This window comes from Triturus cristatus, chromosome 9 (assembly GCF_964204655.1).
Source record: "Triturus cristatus chromosome 9, aTriCri1.1, whole genome shotgun sequence".
In the NCBI taxonomy this organism is placed as follows: domain Eukaryota; kingdom Metazoa; phylum Chordata; class Amphibia; order Caudata; family Salamandridae; genus Triturus; species Triturus cristatus.
Genome location: NC_140592.1, coordinates 409163658 through 409184231, shown reverse-complemented (window position 1 = coordinate 409184231; position 20574 = coordinate 409163658).

Sequence of the window (20574 nt, the reverse complement as noted above, 5' to 3'; positions counted from 1 at the left end):
AGAAGAGCAGGGATGGGAAGGTTACTCAATATAAGAGAAGAGCAGGGATGGGAAGGTTACTCAATATAAGAGAAGAGCAGGGATGGGAAGGTTACTCAATATAAGAGAAGAGCAGGGATGGGAAGGTTACTCAATATAAGAGAAGAGCAGGGATGGGAAGGTTACTCAATATAAGAGAAGAGCAGGGATGGGAAGGTTACTCAATATAAGAGAAGAGTAAGGATGGGGAGGTTACTCAATATAAGAGAACAGTAGGGATGGGAAGGTTACTCAATATAAGAGAAGAGCAGGGATGGGAAGGTTACTCAATATAAGAGAAGAGCAGGGATGGGAAGGTTACTCAATATAAGAGAAGAGCAGGGATGGGAAGGTTACTCAATATAAGAGAAGAGCAGGAATGGGAAGGTTACTCAATATAAGAGAAGAGCAGGGCTGGGAAGGTTACTCAATATAAGAGAAGAGCAGGGATGGGAAGGTTACTCAATATAAGAGAAGAGCAGGGATGGGAAGGTTACTCAATATAAGAGAAGAGCAGGGCTGGGAAGGTTACTCAATATAAGAGAAGAGCAGGGCTGGGAAGGTTACTCAATATAAGAGAAGAGCAGGGCTGGGAAGGTTACTCAATATAAGAGAAGAGCAGGGCTGGGAAGGTTACTCAATATAAGAGAAGAGCAGGGCTGGGAAGGTTACTCAATATAAGAGAAGAGCAGGGATGGGAAGGTTACTCAATATAAGAGAAGAGTAAGGATGGGGAGGTTACTCAATATAAGAGAAGAGTAGGGATGGGAAGGTTACTCAATATAAGAGAAGAGCAGGGATGGGAAGGTTACTCAATATAAGAGAAGAGCAGGGATGGGAAGGTTACTCAATATAAGAGAAGAGCAGGGCTGGGAAGGTTACTCAATATAAGAGAAGAGCAGGGCTGGGAAGGTTACTCAATATAAGAGAAGAGCAGGGCTGGGAAGGTTACTCAATATAAGAGAACAGTAGGGATGGGAAGGTTACTCAATATAAGAGAAGAGCAGGGATGGGAAGGTTACTCAATATAAGAGAACAGTAGGGATGGGAAGGTTACTCAATATAAGAGAAGAGCAGGGATGGGAAGGTTACTCAATATAAGAGAAGAGCAGGGATGGGAAGGTTACTCAATATAAGAGAAGAGCAGGGATGGGAAGGTTACTCAATATAAGAGAAGAGCAGGGATGGGAAGGTTACTCAATATAAGAGAAGAGCAGGGATGGGAAGGTTACTCAATATAAGAGAAGAGCAGGGATGGGAAGGTTACTCAATATAAGAGAAGAGCAGGGATGGGAAGGTTACTCAATATAAGAGAAGAGCAGGGATGGGAAGGTTACTCAATATAAGAGAAGAGCAGGGATGGGAAGGTTACTCAATATAAGAGAAGAGTAGGGATGGGAAGGTTATTCTATAAAAGAGAAGAGTAGGGATGAGAAGGTTAAGCAGAAGCACGGGGAATGTTTAGGATTTTAGGGTAATGTTTAGTGTTCGTGCTTAATGTTAGAACATTGAATTGGCACATTGAGAGCGAAGAAAGATTTGTGTGAGCTCAGATTGCGTCCAATAATGTGGCCTTTTAAATAGCAGTGAACGTTAATGGTAGTTCTTTCCAAGAAATTCCTACTGACACCACATACTCTGTAGTCATTGGGGGTCTGTGGTCTTCCTCTAGGCCACCGGCCAGTGTCATGAACTCTGCTACTGAAAAGTTATTACCTGTCTTCTCCTTCAATAGTGGGCGTTTTAGGTTTCTGTAACAGTTTCTCTCAGCAATAAATTACGAGCTGGAGAAGCGAGTGGAGGCATGGAGCATAGGGAGGAAATACTAGAGGTCGGATATCATACATGGAGTGAGTTCTGCTCATATCATTTATCACGGAGATCCAGCGCAGAGCCGGTGTGGGCCCCAGGCACACGGCAGGAAGTGCGCTTTCTGTATCATCAGGTGCCAGTGATCCGTCCACCCACTCCAGCCGGGACCAGTCGAGCCTGCCTTAGAAGAGAAGCCTTTGATGCTGCTGCGTCGTGTAATGGATGCGGGGTCTCTCGTGCGCTCTCTGCCCTTTGTTAGGGAGATTTCGGAGTTCCACGCAGCTGCGCAGACTCATCCTGCTGCCGACCACAACACACAGCAGAGCCGCTTTGAAGGCAGCGGGACTGAGCGATTCCTTTCTGATAAAGCCCCCGTGCCTCCGCGGGCCTGACCTCTGCGATGAATGCGTTTTCTCCCAGGGCTTCTATTTCACGTGGATGTCTCCCTGCACTGTGTATTTACCCTCCGAGGCCCAGTTGTCAACACGTCTGAGGATGTGGAACGCTGGAACAAGTATGACTGACGGATAATTATACATATTAATCATTATAAACAATGTAATTCATTCATTCACCACGCCACCTGATGTGTCATCTTGCAAATATCGCCCCACCCCCCCAAAAAAATCCGTTTAATATTTCAACGAACATTAGAAAGTGTTCCTCTCAATTTGATTTGCCGTCTTAGAGTTGTTGAAAGGTGAGCTTTGAAGTATTTCACTCTCTGCTCGCAAAGTAGAAGAAAGACTCCGATAAAACTCTTTGAGGGAGCGCCAGCGCCTACCTGCTGCAGAACGTATTCCACGTTGGCGAACGTGGGAGCCGCCATGCCCACAACCAGGGTTTTAAGTGGGATACAAAAAACGGGGCGTAGCCTATGTACTTAAAGGGCGTGGCTTAAAACACCTAAGCTAAAAACCTGTGTGTGGCGCCCGACTGGTATTTTGCTGTTTCTGTCATTGCATCAGTAACATTATACCTACAACATCCCAGGTCTATTGGCTTTGTCAATGTTTTTTAATTGCATAAGATAAATAAGCAGTAACTATGGCTTCGTTGTATATATGATTGAAAATGCTTTAGATCTGAATTGGTGAGACCACGAAAGACCTACAATGAGCTTCCTCGAAATTACATCAAAGGGAGTGAAGGGTGGCACTGCTGCAGAGCTGAGATTTTTTTTTCACCCTGAAGGTGAGGGCAAAAATGGAGAGCCCGATAGACCCGTCTCAGCACCTGCTTTTTTAGAACTGTTGGTTCCCAGAGCAGAGGAGCTGTAGACTTTCAACAACTCTGCTCATGGCCCCATCTTTTCTTCATTTGCGAAGATTGGAGTAGTCTATTGGGTTGACAGTGGACACATAGTAAAACACAAAAGCTTTACAAATCTAAAATGTGCCAGACATTCAGGTATTTGTAAAGGTCTTGAATGTCATAGCACAATAAGGCACAGAATATTACTCACATGGCCTACTAAACTAAATTAAATACGGGAAAGCTCACAATTACTTTGTGGACAGAGTTACAGAAATGTGATTGTGCTTGTAAGTTCCTGGAAAGGGCCTTACAGAACGTACCACTGTGGGTTTCAGGAGTTTTCTTCAATGGGGTAGCCATCACAGACCAATAAATAAACAAGAAGTATGTTGTGCTGCTGCGCAGGTGCCCCCACTGTCAATCAAGCTTATTTCTCCTCCAGTTTCTCCCTCTACTGATTGTATATCAAAATATCGAGGACAAATATAGTAGGATCAAACTATTGAGGACTAAGTATTGAGGACCAAAATATTGTAGGTAAGTGCACATAGGCACGCATAGATTTACTATTCTTAACTCCACAACTACGTGCATTAAAAACCAGGCCCTGCTCTCAACTCCCTCCGGCTGAATATATGATGTTACAATATAAATTGTGTTATTTTCAGTAAGGCAGACTTACTGACTTTGTCAAAGGATCAGAACACCAAAATTTAAAAGGGGGCCTATTGGCTTCATTAAGGGGTCATATATCAACATATATAAAGCTGGCCTTTTGTCTTCATTGAAAAATCACCAACAATTGTAATTAAATAAATGTGATCAAAAAGCATATTTTAATGTTTAATACAAGTGATTGTCAGGAAAAAAATATTTTCATGAAGAAAACGTCTTTTAGGCTTTCTTTTAACATTTTTCAGCCCATAAAATTAAGCCATAAAACCAACCACAAGAAGACCCCGCACTCCAGCTGAGGAGCATAGAGCTCTAACTCAGAGTGCTTTCAACAATTATCGCAAGCACTACTGAGGTCGTGGATTCGATTTTTTTAAATATTTCTGCGAGACTGCTGCAATCTCTGTATCCGCCCACAGCATTAAAAAAATCCTTGGTGTTTCCTGCCCCACTTCTAGGGACATAACCAGGCTAAAAAAACAATAAAAAGTAATAGCAGGGCATTATGAGGCACTCCCTGACGGAGCAGTGAAAAATAAATAAAAGCAGCCCCCGCCGCTTATTTATTATTCTTTTATTTTTTATCAAATAATTTTGGGGGATATTGTGGTACCCACACGGGACTCCCATATCTTGAATTTTTGTTGAGGACTGCGGAGTGGGGTGGGGGGCATCAGAGCCCCCGAAGCCTGCCAGCTCCCCTGCCTGCACCCATCCCAAATGCCAGTGTCTATTTATTTTGTTTGTATATGTGTATTCACTTTTGAGCACTGCGTCTTCAGGGCTATCTTCATGCTGTATATATTGCACCGATTTGCATATCATGCTAGAAGAGAGAATTACAAAAACAAATGTGCCATGTACTTGTCAGATAAAATTTGTGGACTCCTTTTTCTGAACATATTAGCTTTTTATGTGATAGTAAGTGAATACATTAAGTAAAATTCATATCTTGGAATCACAAGAGCAGGTATTTATATGAATGAGTCCCACAGGACATCTGTTGCAGTATATTAGTATTACCCTGGTCCACGTGGGCATATTGGGCTGTCCTTGCATTTTTCGACCCATCCCGAGTGAGGCAGGAGGCAACAATGACCTCACCTGATGGGAGCAGGTTTCTGCTCCCATCAGATGGGAGTACATTAGACTTACCTGTCTGTGCTCTTGTTGCAGGCAGGAAAAAAATAGTGTCCTGGAGGATCCAAATCCCAGGACACAACGACTGAGCTTGCCTTGGGAGATGGGGTCCCTAGGGCACAGAACAGGCTCGGGGAGAGGGGCCCAGCACACCCTCCCCTTTACATTTCCATCAGCCCCTGGGGATAGGTTCCCCTGGGGCCCAGTAAAGGCTCAGGGATGGGGCCACATGCCCACTCCCCTTAATTTTTAACTTGGCTCTGGAAAATGGAGTACCCAGGGCCTGGAAGTGGCCCAGAGAGGAGAGACACATGCCCCTCCCCTTATTTAATAAATTGACCCCTGAGGATGAGGTCCCCGGTACCTGGAAATAGCCCATACGGGGGAGTCGCAACCCCCTCTCCTTATTAAATAGTATGTGCAATTGCTCCGAGACTTGGCCCATCCAAGGGTTTTAAAAAAAAAAGCTTAGAAAACAATGCTTTTAAAATGAATTAGCACAGATTCATGGATCCACCATAAATTTGCAGTAAATGTAAAATAAATGTATGTTTTTGGCCCCATGGGGTGACCCTCAGGTACTTCCCGTCCAGGCCTAGGGGTGCAAGGTATCAGTACCCGGCCCCTTTATATCGCTTTTTAAACTTATTTCCAGGATAGGGGGCTCAATCCCTGAGTACCAAAATGGCTCCCATCACCACTTTGTTGATGTGGTGGCAAACAATCAGATGGTATATCTAGATATGTCGGCTCCGCACATCTCCCACTGTGTGAAATATCTATATTTTTTTAACCTTAATTTCTCAAAAACTATTGAAAGGAATTACACCAAATCACAAAAAGCACACTTTTTGGACCCAGATCTTACTTTCTGCCAAATTTGGTGTAATTCCGTTCAGCAGTTTTTGCTGGATCACTGTTCAAATTTCCTAAGGAAAAATGAATGGTGAAAACACATTATGGGACCCCACCTTTTTCCTGACCCCGATTTGACTGATCACTCCAACACTTTCAAGGAAGGAGCTGAGGTGGATGAGGCTTTTTTGGGAAAATTCTGTGAAGTTTCAATAAACAGAACAAAAGATAGAAGCACACCAGAAAATGTTTCTTTTATGGAAACATGGTCCTAACTATAAACATCTAGTGGCGACTGCCACTGGTTAATATATAGATATAGAGAGACTGTCCTGAGGTCATAAACATATTTCTTTTAGTGGTACCGCAGGGTAAATAGACATAATATCGAAAAAAAAATATTGAGTGGACAGAATATCGAGTTTTTAATATAGAATGGACAGAATATCGAATTGCCAAAATATAGTGGTGAAGAATATCGAAAATCAGGTAAGAAATATCGATTTCAATAATATAGAAGTAAGTATTATCGACAGTCATAATATAGTTGTTAAAAAAATCGAATTTTTTATAGTGTTTTAAATGTTAGTATATGTGTTAAAAGTATGTATTAATATAGGAATGTATGTTAGAATATTTTTAAAGTAATGAATTTTATGTTATTTTATTTTTGTGTAATTTAATTCCGTAGCGGGTTGTGGGTTTATAGGGGAGTAGGGTGGGAAGTAATTTAATTATAGTACATTAAATAATAATTTATAGGAATTATTAATTATTTTTAATTTAATTTTGCGTTTTACTTCTGTAGCGGGTTGTGGGTTTATAGGGGAATAGGGTGGGAAGTAATTTAATTGTTATTAGTTAATTATTAATTGGTATTGAAAATTAATTGGTTGTTGATTAATTGTTAATTGGTAAATAATTTGTATTAATTGGTAATTAATTTGTATTAATTGTTTAATTGATAATTATGTTAATTGTATTCATTTAATATTTGTAGCGGGTAGTGTGTTTATAGGGGAATATGGTGGGAAGTAATATAAATGTAAATAATTAATTATTTAATTAATTTGTGTATATTGTTAATTAATATATCTTTAATTTAATTTTGCATTTTACTTCTGTAGCGGGTTGTGGGTTTATAGGGGAATAGGGTGGGAAGTAATTTAATAGTTATTAGTTAATTATTAATTGGTATTGAAAATTAATTGGCTGTTGATTAATTATTAATTGGTAAATAATTTGTATTAATTGGTAATTAATTTGTATTAATTGTCTAATTGATAATTATGTTAATTGTATTCATTTAATATTTGTAGCGGGTAGTGTGTTTATAGGGGAATATGGTGGGAAGTCATATAATTGTAAAAAATTAATTATTTAAATAATTTGTGTATATCGTTAATCAATATATTATTAATTAATTATTAATTGGTATTATTCGCATTTATTAATGTTTGTTATTGAAAAACAATTGGTTGTTAATTAATTATTAATAGGTAATTAATTAAACAAAAATTTATTGGTATTTATAAATAATCAATTATTAAATCTTGTGTGATTGGTAATTAATTGTAATACTTGTTTTGGTATTAATAATTAATTATTTTTTAAAAAAATATTAATTTATTATTTTCCCTACTATTGCAATTACTTGAGTGGGAATAGTAATTTTTCCCCCTACGCTATCCAATGCTTTCCCTATTATTGCACTCTCTGGAGTGGGAATAGTAATTTTTACCCTCCCGCTATCCAACGCTTTCCCTACTGTTGCATTCTCTGGAGTGGGAATAGTAATTTTTACCCCTACGCTATCCAATGCTTTCCCTACTGTTGCACTCTCTGGAGTGGGAATAGTAATTTTTACCCCTACGCTATCCAACGCTTTCCCTACTGTTGCACTCTCTGGAGTGGGAATAGTAATTTTTACCCCTACGCTATCCAATGCTTTCCCTATTATTGCACTCTCTGGAGTGGGAATAGTAATTTTTACCCTCCCGCTATCCAACGCTTTCCCTACTGTTGCATTCTCTGGAGTGGGAATAGTAATTTTTACCCTACCGCTATCCAACGCTTTCCCTACTGTTGCACTCACTGGAGTGGGAATAGTAAATTTGACACTCCCGCTATCCAACGCTTTCCCTACTGTTGCACTCTCTGAAGTGGGAATAGTAATGTTGTATCCCTACGCTATCCAATGCTTTCCCTACTGTTGCACTCTCTGGAGTGGGAATAGTTATTTTTACCCCTACGCTATCCAACGCTTTCCCTACTGTTGCACTCACTGGAGTGGGAATAGTAAATTTTACCCTCCCGCTATCCAACGCTTTCCCTACTGTTGCACTCTCTGGAGTGGGAATAGTAATTTTTACCCCTACGCTATCAAATGATTTCCCTATTATTGCACTCTCTGGAGTGGGAATAGTAATTTTTACTCTCCCGCTATCCAACGCTTTCCCTACTGTTGCATTCTCTGGAGTGGGAATAGTAATTTTTACCCTCCCGCTATCCAACGCTTTCCCTACTATTGCCCTTACTGGAGTGGTAATAGTACATTTTACCCGCCCGCTATCCTATGCAGAAAATATTGAATATTTTTAATTAATATTACGTTAATATATATGTATTAATTTATTTTTTTACTTACATTAATTATTTATTAATTTTAATGTTATTTAAGTATTTTTAAGTATGTGTCAGTTAATTATATGTATTATTTCTTTAATTTTACATTACTTTGAAAACATTTAAAAAATTCGATATTTTGACTAACTATATTATTTACAACGATATTTTGGATTCTATATTTTTGTACTTTCCTGTTTGGAGATAGGGATTCGATATTTTGGTATTCTATATTTTGGCATCGATATTTTTGTAAGTCTATATATTTGTAGTCGATATTATTTCAGTGATCCGTACCGCAGATCCGCAGATGATCCACAGTACCATTAAAGAAGGCAAACTCCTCACTTTTCATTTTTAATCCCCCTGGGTGGGGCAGGGCTGGGGGGAGTCACGCAAATGTTTTATTAAAAGGGAAGGGGTGTGTGACCCACCCCTCTCCCAGAGCCATTAAAAGGCCGCTGGGACACATCCCTCAGGACCGATATAATTATTTTGGGAAGGGGTTTAGGGCTACTTCCTGAGCCATAATAATTTCCCCACGAACCCCAATTCCAATGGGCAAAGCATTTTTGAATTGGGAGGGTGGTGTGGGGCATCCAGAATTCAACTCCCTGCCGGGCTCTTGCGGGCAGGGAACACAGGATTGTTCCCACCCGGGGGGGAGTAGAAACCAAAGCTGCTTCCACTGGGCTGGAGCAAATCTTTGAAGCTAGCTCCTGCCATAGCCACGATGGGTGCAGGCGGGGGAGTTGGCAGGCCGCAGGGGCTATGGGTCTTCCCCTGCAGCCCACGATATTAAAAAATATGTTGGGTTTACCGGGTGGGACCAGGATACCAAAGTGATTAAAAAAGGAAAAAAAATGTAAAGGCAGGTCTGATTCCCATGCAAGCAGCCGGTGGGGTCGTGGGGGCCTTGGGGTTACCCCCACGGCCTCAACAAAAAAGAAAGCTGTTGATATCCTGGGAAAGACCGGGACTCCCACAAAAAAAGTTAAAAAGCAGGACAGAATAATACATGAGTGGCTGGAACCTCTCATTTATTATTCACTGCTCCTGTCAAGGAATGCCCCATAATGCCCTTCATGGGCTTATTACATATTATTGTGTTTCATGGCGGTGCGCCAATATAGGCAGGGGAACCACCAGCATTATATTTAAGAAGGGAGCTTCAGGAAGTGCAGCAGCTCTCTCCCCCCAAAAAATCTGGAATTAACCCTATATTTCCTGGGGTCTATATAACAGGTTCCCAGAAAAACCTGTTGATATTTTTAAGTATTCCCTGAGGTGGAACTTTTGCTTTTAAATTAGGCAATGTGGGGACTCTTTGTGGTTGGTTTTTATGGCTTTTTTATGTGATTTGAGGGGTGTAAAAGAAAGAATCTGATGCATTTAATGCTATATGGATTGCAAATGCTTCATTTAAATGTTTATTAGTAGAAAGTTACAATGATTTCTTGACTTTCTGACAAAGTCAATGGGTTTGTCTTGTATATTGATGTAACTACTCTTTGATACAGCCAATAGGTCTGGGTTTTATATATTGAGGGAAATTTCCATAAAAAAAAAAAACTCTAGAAATTCACTGGCAAAAACCAAAGGTTGAAGTGGTGTTATAGTTGGGTGAAAATGTCACTTAACATAACATTTTAAAGTAAAAGAAAACACAGAACTTCACCAATTATAGTTAACTAAAGTAACTATAACTAGCCTCATGAAGTAACTATAACTCCCGTCCTTGCCAAGCACTTCTTATTTACTGCTTATATCCTTGCATATTGCATCACTCATGATGTGTTCAATGAGAGTGTTGATAGTATCACTGGTGACATAGAAAATTACATTATTTATGACAACACTGTGAAATGAGATAGAGGGTCTGGTTGTGAAACGATCCAGAAGTGATCCGGACATGGGGGCTGAGCTTAGGGAATGGCGGTGGTCATTCGCAAATAACACAGAATTGCAAAGATGGTGGCTTTACCGAGAATCAGACAGCACTTTTAATCTGGCTCTGTCCTTGATTTTGTGTTCCTTACTGTCATTAAAGTTTGATTTTTGAACACAGAGATCTCACAAACGTATCATTGCTGTACATAGGTAGTGGAGGCCAATAATTTATTGACCATACAATTATCTTCATCTATTTATTATTCAGTGATGCGCATGGTAAAATAGGCATTACCTGCAGGTCAAAGGTCAGGTGTATATGCCTTCAGGACAAATCTGTACTGATCGTAAGCTGACTTTTTCTTGAGACTTACAGGAAGGGCAGATGGAAACCATGGTGCCATGGCTCATCCATATTTCAGCTACAGGACTGCCCACAGCCTTTGGAAAATATCTGAAGGAGGGGGAATCATCATAAACATGAGATTTCATCACTGTAAACTTTACAAGGAGTGATCAAATATAGATAGAACCCTGAGCCAGAAGCTATCAGTGAATAGTTACAAAGCCCTCTAAGCAAGAATGCTTAGGACAACAGAAGCAGGGCCGGACTGGCCGTAGCGGGCACCGGGCAATCCCCCGGTGCGCCGCACGGGTGGGGGCCGGTTTTGGGCCCCTGGGGGCCGTTTTTGTTACATCATAGCTGCAAAAGCGGCCCGGTAACAAAATCGGACGGAAACCGACCCTGGTAAAGAGCTCGGTGGCAACCCCCTGGGAGGGGGGGTGGGTCGGCCGAGCACTTTGCCAGGGCCGGTTGTGGCTCCCAAAAGAGTCACTTTCGAGCTCTTCACACACGCCTAAAAAGCCCTCCACGATGCTGGACCAGAATACCTGAACCATCGCCTCTCATTCCACAAACCTTCAGCCACCTCCACTTCACTAAACTGCCCCTTGCCACCGTACCGCAGATCCACAAGACCAGGACCGGAGGAAGATCCGTCTCCTACTTCACCGCCAAAACCTGGATTACCCTGCCTCTCCACCTCAGGCTATCCCTGTTCCTGACCGAATTCAAGAAGGAACTCAAGACCTAAAGCCCCCACCCCAGGGCCTTGAGACCCTCACGGGTGAGTAGCCGTGCTTAACAATAACTGATTGATTGAATGATTGATTGATAGGAAAGACTATAACAAAGCAAGTATAGTGACTCAAAGGGTCAAAGAGAGGAAAACACACTGAAAACTACTCACGTACTCTGGATAAGTGAGCAGCTGGAAACAAGACTAGCTGCCACTTTTTTGAAGGTTGGATAGTACATGGAGTGACTGGCACACTCCCACACCTGCTTTGGCACTGCCCCAAATTAGGCAGATTCCGGGAGGAAGTGTTAAGAGTGATTAACGAGGCATTAGCGCAGAAAATATCATGCCCTCATTAGAACACAGGGTGAAATCCTTTGAAACCGACTGATCGCCAATCTTGGCACTCTTTTCAAAGGAATATAGAGAACTTCTTTATGAATTTGCAGCACTTGCCAAATAATTAATCATCCGCTGCATAATTTGCAGATTTTAAGAAAAAAAGTCGCGTCTGGCTCGAAAGGATGAAAAGTTGGTAAAATCACAGTGCAAGGCTCTTTGTAAAGGTTAACTGGTCACCTTTCAGTGGCTCGTTGCTGCATTTTCGTGTTAAACTGTTACTAAAGAGGTGATACCTTTGTCCAGTCTTAAAATATGTAATAATTAAAAAAAAAATGAAGTAAGACTTTCATAAAAAGTGCCGCATTGCGCTGCTTATGTTGCCATTTAGTCCACCTTGCCACATAATTTGGTCCTTACCTGTTGCATAATTCCAGTGCCATGCATAGGAAATGCCACAAAGTACACTCCACCAGTCGTGGTGGGCACGAACCTAGCACCTGGCTAACTACACGTCCACACACAAAAATGAGATTTTAAGGTTTGTTTTACTACCCACGGCTACCCCACTGACGGAGCTGAGAAGGGGTTGGACTCCGCTGCTTGCTGATGGGCAGGTTATAGACCATGGTATCCAGGGTAAAAGTTAAGAGTTGACGCTGATGTACAGAGCCCCCCCAATACTTTTATAAAGAGGACTCCCTTCCCCTTAGCCCAATGCTGAGAGGTGTCACCTTGTACCACAGCACTGCAGCTGCTGGTCTTTGCAAACACTGCATGTCTGCCATTTTGGAACTTAGGCCCTCATTACGATAGCTGGCGGTCAGACCGCCACCTGCTATCAGAGCGATCAGCAGACCACCCGACAAGCAGGCACTTGTCCGACCGCTGCATTATGATGCGTCCGCTGGGCTGGTGGTTGCAAAGCGCTCCTTTTTGCGGCAGCTCGTGCTGCGGCCCAGGAAAAGGGCTGCAGCACAAGCCGTCATGAAAAGGAGCACTTCCTGTACATCCATGGACTGTGTGCCATGCAGTATGTGGTGCATGGCATACGGTGCATGGAGGTGCATGAGGGCACTACATGTGCCCCCAGGGCCACTTTACAGTGGCCCATGATGGACGGGGGATCTGTTTGGACCCCTCAAATACCGTTTCGTACAGCCTTTTCATGGCGGTCTTCCCACCATGAAACACACTGCCGGAAAAGGATATCGTAATCTCGACTGCGGTGCCTGACTCAGCACTACTGCCATTCAAGACTATAGATCCAGCTTCCGCCCCGTCGGGATCAGTGATCCTGGCAGAGGGAACGATCTCTCCCCCCCCCCCCCACTCCCACCCCCCCCCCCACCGCTGTGGTTCCGACCGCCAGTATTTTAATCCGGCGGTCCTACGGCCTGTTGGTGGAGGTCCGCCCACCATCATAATTAGCCCTTAGTTACAAATTGATATGTGGAAAAATACACGTGATGTATAAAAAGTAAAACCACATGATGATCTTTCCACATTCGTTTATGAATATGTTATTTTGTCATTTTTGGAAAAAAGGCCCTTGACCTTAAAAGTGAGAAATATTATATGAGCATGACATTACTTATTGTGACATCACTTCCTGCAACGTCAACATCTTTTTGATTTGCTAATGATAATTAGTCTCACCACAATTTTTTTTAGGGCCTGATCAAGCAATAAATAAAACTGTTACATCTCAAAAAATAATCATTGCCTAATGTGTTTAAATGGACAGATGCGCATACCAACCATGTGGCAAGCAATGTCGCTCGATTGCCCATCCTGTGTACCAGAGGCGCAACTAGAGCCAAATTTCGTGGGAGGGGGGGGGGGGGGGGTGTCTAAGAAAAAATCTCGGGGGGGGGGGCAGAATCTTTTAAGCCATAGGCTTAAAAGATTCAGCCTAGAAGGGGTGAAATAACAGTGAGGCCTCATTAACATGCAAATGGTCTTTTAAAGACCTGTGAATTGCTCGGGTGCGGGTGTCTAAGAAAAAATCTGGGGGGGGGGGGGGGGGGGGCTGAATCTTTTAAGCCATAGGCTTAAAAGATTCAGCCTAGAAGGGGTGAAATAACAGCGAGGCCTCATTAACATGCAAATGGTCTTTTAAAGACCTGTGAATTGCTCGAGTGCGGGTGTGTGTGCGCCGCGAGGCTGTCTCATCCCGGGCTGCCACACGCGAGGTAGGGGGGGGGGGGTGAAGCCCTGTGAGTCCAATGGGTGTTGCGCGCCTGCTGTGTACTTAGTAGCTGCGAGACCTCAGCACCCAAGGCCCAAGGCGCGTGCCTGGTCCCACTTATCCTGTGACTCAGGCAACCCCTCTATGTCATTACATCCGGGTTCTGTGAGAAGCGAGTGCGTGCCATGCAAAATTGACTCCAGAGCTGAGACCCCCCCTCACCTCTCGATATCTCGGCCCTTAAGAAGTGTGTTGTACTTTGTGGCTAGAAGTCTAATCCCACGATACATGAAGAGTGAGAAAACATCCCACCCACGGAGAACCGCTAGCTTAGCCAGCCATACCCAGCACAGAAAGTGATTCGCAAATGAATGTTTTGAAGTTCTGCTCTCTGTGAGTCATGAATGACACGCTGGGGCGATCCCTTCACCAACTGGGACAGTTCTTAAGGGACATTTTCATAACCCACTCAGTCCTAGCTAGATTGCTTTACAAGCTACTCACAGGGTTGCCACTGAGGCGGAATGTTATAATCGCTACTAATGAAACGATATTAACTTTTTCCACTGTAGAGCTTACCAGAGTTTTACCATTTACTAACACCTTAATAAGAATTGGTGATATTATCGCTCAGCAGCAAGCACTTAACACACTGATTTACCTTACAGTGGTAGTATAGCGCCAACCGTACTCTGGGAGCCATCAGGGCGCTTGAAAGACCTGGCCTGATGTGTCTTTAAAGGATATGAGCTGGGTGCTCGGAACATGTGGTTTTGCAGCATCTGTTGGTGATTGCTAAAATTCTAGACATGAAGCTGTCAGTACTTTTCTCAGAACAGCTGCTTCTCGTTTTCAGGCATGAGCAGAGCCGATCTGGAGAGCTCGATTCCCCTCCCCACCTTTGCCTTGAGTGCTCCTCTGGGTCTAATCACTGCCAGAAATCTATAATCCATTGAGTGACACCCGGAGCTTTCTTAGTTTTTTATCTATAAATGTTTGACCTCGAATAGAGCTGCTCTTGGACCCAGGTAACCACAGCGACATACCTTTTTCTGGACAATATTGAAGAGTGTCTCAGCCAGTTTCCTATCTTACTAAATGTTTTTAACCTGTTTGTTTGTTTAGCTAGAAAAGCCAAATGTGTCCTTCAAAGCGTTGACGGACCAGATTAGGAGAGACTAGTGAGATGAGCGAGGAGAGGCGGAGAATTTATTCTTAGGGCCTCATTACCATGTCAGACTTGTCTTCGACCGACACCGTCGCAAAATAAGTCCCGACCACATGATGTGACCGCACACTGTGTGGTCATCAGGACCGGACTGACTGTGCGGGGCATCGGGCGTTTCCCCGGGAGGCTGAAGGGGTGGGGGCCGGTTTTGCAGGTGGGGGTTGGTTTTATTACTGGGGGCCAGTTTTGAAGCGGTGCTGCAATATTGGCTCTCAGTAACAAAAGCAGCAGTGCTCCACACTACCCCCCCCCACCCAAGCCAGGGTTGATCCGACCAAATAGCCAGGGCTGCTTTGGGTTCCCAGACCGGCCCTGGTGGTCGGATACTCTCATTTCTCAATGGGAGCTTGTGCTACAGCCGTAAACCGGCCGTGGCACAAGCTCCCATAGAGAAATAGGAGTTTGTGTAAATCCCTGCACCCTGTGGCAGGCACCTAAAGGGTGCAGGGGTTTACAGGTGCCCCCCAGGCTCACAACCGTAGGCTGCGGTAACAAGGGGGCACTGCTAGAGGCTCCCAAAGTCGCTTTCTGACAGCCTTTCTGTGTCGGAAAGGCCGGTGCAGAAAGTCTGTCGGGAACCGACATTGTAATCCCAACGGCAGAAATGCTGTCCTATTGAGATTATGGGCCAGTCTTTGGAGGCTTTCTGACCGACATCCTAATCGGTGCCTTAGTGAGGTTCAAACGCTTGACAGAAGGGATGGGATTTCAAAATTTTTGAAACTTCTTGAAGTCTTCATTGAGTCATGAAGGCAGAGGTATCTAAACCTGCCAAATCTACTAAACTCTGACCTCTCGTAAGTATAAGAGTCTTAGGGACTGGTTTGAAATATGCATTCAGGGAAGGATTAAAAGTTGTCTTCTTGCCTAGTGCCCCCGATTTATGAGTTTGCCGGGTGTGTTTTTTTGTATTGCTGGGAAGTTTGCTAATTGATTGCGAATCACCACCATCCCCTCCCTTTAACTGAATTATGCTTCTAAGCGCATAGCGCTTACTAGTTTTTTGCGCTGGTTTTAATTTTGATTTGAGAATGGTATCAGGCTCCCCACCTTTTTGCTCGTAATTGACAAGTAGCGTGTCAGCTTGAAACTTCGTGGAGGAGGGTGGGTTTGCTGCTTGTTCGCTGGCTGCTCCCCTTCCTAGCGCTCCACCCGCGCTGAACTGGAGTCTAGAAGCTGCCCGTCTCCCCCTACCTCGTTCAAAAACCGCTCGGCTCCAGCGTCCGGACCCTACTGCTCGACTCGCTCCGCTTGCCGCTGTGGAGTAATCCTGCGGCGCCACCTCCGGGAACCCCGCCTCCGTGGCAGCCGGGATCTCAGGTGCGTGTTGTTCGTCCGTAGCGTACGCGTTCGCGCTCGCCATGCACTACGGGTCAGTTCCCCTATATTTCCAGAATTTGCTGCGATAGTGCACCGATATTATATGGACACTAGTTAGGATATTGAAGGGCTTCACCAGACACTCAAAATACTTCCGCCAGCGCCGCCAGCGCCGCTCAGACCACTCGAATCACTCTCATCCAGCACGCCACCTTACAGCACTCCCGACCAGACTCCTAGCTGGCCGCCATGTTTTCCCCTTCTAGCTGGCCGCCATGTTTTCGCCACCATGTTTTAGTGTGAATGCACCAATTTGGGAAACTCTGGGAGCTCCAAGCTGGACTAACGATGCCCTGGCAACGACTCTAAAATTAGAGGGCCCTCAGAAATGGGGGAGTTATTTGTCGACGGTTGTTTGCTGCCATGGCTTGAATGTGACTTAAGCTGGGGTCCCAAGTTTTCTAAATTCAAATATCTTCAAATTCAAAGTTGGGCCACTGGGAAAAATCATCTTATAGGCCGATATAATGACTTTGAGGCAAAATTGGCATTGGAAGTCTGTTTTAAAAAAGAAGTGGCAACATGGTACTGGGCTATAATTGATCTGGAAGATAGCCCTTTTCTCCTGCCGGAGGAACTCTGGGGAGAGAGCTTGCCAAGGATCGCGACAGAAGACCAATGGCAAGTAACTATGTCGATACTATATAAATTGGTTAAACCTGCGAATTTAAGAAGAAACCACTTGTTCACTCTCCACAGGGCATATTGGACTCCAAAGCGGCTGGCAAAATTTAAAGAAGGTGGTAATGTAAGATGCCCCAAATGTAATAGCCCAAATGAAGATGATATTCACATGTTCATAACATGCCCGGCGATCAAGATCTTTTGGGAAGCTGTAAGTAAATGTTTGTCAGTCATCCTCAAGCAAAAGATCGAGGTAAGCCCTGAGAATATTATTACAGGTAGAATGGATCTACAAGGTAAGGGCCTGGACGATAGAGCAAAATTGGTGTTTTATGCCATATTGTTGGCCCGAAGGGAAATTTGTAAACTTTGGGTTTCTTCTGACTCCCCTACAGATCTCACGTGGATTAGAGCTATGAGAGACATTGGTAAATTGGACATGGTAGTTCCCCTGAAAAAGAAACACAGATTTTGGCTGTTATTTTTTGATCATTATGGGTGATGGGTTGGGGGAAGTTTGGTTCAATATTGAAGTATTGTGTTGATGGAGACTTCCAGTCCTATGATTAAGTTGCTTTTTATCTTTTGGAGAATTTTGCGGTAGGAAGTTGGAGTGAGGATCTTATATCGTCGCTTCTCCAGCTCTCTGTTCAGCAGACCTCCTTGAATATAAGATAATTTACACCCTTGGGCGTTACACAGATAGAGTGGGTGGAAAGCAGCACATGAGGACAAAAAAAAAGAAAAAAAAAAAAATGAAGGCAGAGGTATGGAGATCCAATGGGAAGTTATGATATGGCTACTTATGTGGCACCTTTTGTATCCCTTGCAAGGCCTAATACCTTTTCTGGGTGTGTTGTTTATATAGTGCTTCATACCCCTGGTGAGGTCATGAACCGCTCTGATTTTCATTAGTTTCCTAACAGCATTCTGGAGAGTATGGTTAAAAGGGTGTTGTTTACGGATTGGCTATATGCAAAGCCAGTGGAATTATGCGATTCTGTGGATGTGACATTTTTTGCATAATTTTGGATTTGCCACATAATCTGCTGCATAATCTGCAGATTTTAATAAAAATAGAACTGTGTTTCTAGCTAAAACAGACCAGAAGTTACAAAAAACGAGGCCACGTTTTTGCACGCAGTGTTCTTGCACAGTGGAAGGATCTTTGCAAGGGTTGCCTGGTCCTCTTTCAGTTGCTTAATGCTGGATTTAGATGAGAAACTAGCACTCACGAGGTGAAATATTTTCTCAGAAAATGTTGCCATGTATAAAAATGACAAAAGAATGAAGTAACACTATTATCCCATATTACGCTGCGTAATTTTCCCTTTTCTTGACACAAAATGTTGTCAAATTTGCTGTATAATTTGTTACTCACCTACCGCATAATTTCAGCAGCCCAGCACTGGATATGCATATTGTGGTGTGTAAGGTTGGGTGGCGTGGTGGGCGTCAGGTGAATTGAGTGTCACTGGGCGTAACTATAGGTATTAAAGAAAGTGTTGTAGACACAGATGCGCATCCAGATACCTTATGAGTGATCAGTGTCGACCGTAGAAACAGCCATTGATGTGATTAGGGAGTTTTACATGGTGTCTACCCTGGAGAGAGAGAGGAGCAGCCCACTGGAAGCAGTGTTAAACAATCAAGAGGTATTATGTGGAGTCAACTCAGGGGCACTGTAAAAGAGCCAAACAGTCTTATGTGGGTGTGTACCTAGGAGCAATAATACAAGACTGAAGCCTGTCTACTCAGGAACGACAGATGAGTGAATACCTGGATGCATTGTTAATCCATTAGGAGTGTTACGCGATGTCCATACAGGAGCAACAGACGGGCAACCTTTAGAGCCCTGCTAAACAACTACAACATCACAGTTGTAAAAAACCCTTTCCCCCAGTAGAGCTGGGCCCTGATCCTGTTACAGATCCCACAGTAACATACTCCCCACCCAAACATGGAGACTTAGATAACAAGGAATCTTATAATCAATGTCCCATCAGACGCTGGCTATTCCTAACATTGTCCTAGACATCTCTGTATCAAAGACTACACAAGTAGAATCAAATACAAGGAGATGATGGATGAAGCACTGACATTTTCGGACACTCACCCCCAGTCACTATTAGATGTGGGTTGAATCCATCATCTTTCTTTAGCTCACTTAGCCACCCCAGTTCAGATCCAGCCATATGTAAATCAGTCTTGACCCTGTTCCTCAAGTCATGTTTGTTTCTGGACCAGGGAAGACCTGGCTTGATAGTTCGGGCTGATCCCATGAGGAACAGGGTCAAGGCTGAGTTTCAGCACTCCATCCATCATCTCCTTGTTTTTGCTTTACACAAGTAGAATGCCATAGTTACCAGCACTGTACTGGACATGAATCAGATGTGTGAATGCAGGGGGATAAATGTGGCTCATTAGAGAAGAGCATTTAAAATCGACTACAACATACTGCTCGAAGGCTTGGTAAACTGGGTTGGATGTCTGGCTCTGCCATAGAAGGAACCACAATGGACTTTCATTATTAGAGGCTGGGGATAGGATCAAGCTTAGACTGATCCACTATGAAAAGGATTACATGCATGCTGTCCAGACTCCTCTTTCTCTCTATTTACATTCTCTTTTGCATACATGCCGCTGGCAGTAATTGGCGATATTGCAGGTTATTTTTTCAATATTCTCCTATGATACCTTATCCTGACCAGAGGGTTCAAACCTCTTGCTACCAACTGAAGACTGCCCTTTTCATATTTATTTTGCTTGAAAGAGTGCCGCTTTGACATCAACGTTGAAATTCTGGGGTAATGGGGACAGCAACTCACTTTTACCCATCAGCACACCCCAGCTGTTGGTTAAAGTGCAGATCATGGCCAAGTGACTGCAAAAATTAGGACTGGTTTACTCAAGGTACCCTTTCTCCATAGAGTAATCAGCGCATTTAATAGTACAAACCAACAACTTCTCATTCTCTTGAATGTTCTCTTCCTAGTCCAAACTGAACAAGTGAAACATTCAAGTCTACCAAACAACTAACATTAAAACTAGTAAAATCCAGATCAGTGCAGCCAGGCGGTGCCTCAGTAAGTAATGCCTAGCTGTATTAAATCCAACCTGAAACCTATATACTATGCTCCATGGTAATCCAGAATCAAAAGCAAGTTGCTTGGTATAATTAAGACCAATGAGGTTAACAGACCCCTACACCAGAAGTATTTGCTCCTTCCCTTTCCATTACAGACCCACTAAATGTCTGCAAGCTTGCTACTCTTTCTAAAAAATGCCAAGTTGAAATGTAAGCATGATATTGGCAGAACCTTCAAAATGATGTGTCCAAAGTTTTTTAAAGGATGATCTCCCATTCTAGCCCAAGCTAAATATTTACCAGAACCATCTACTGTTCCATGTAAAAGTGAAAGCATCACTCTTGAACAAGCTTTCGCAGCATGAAATACAAC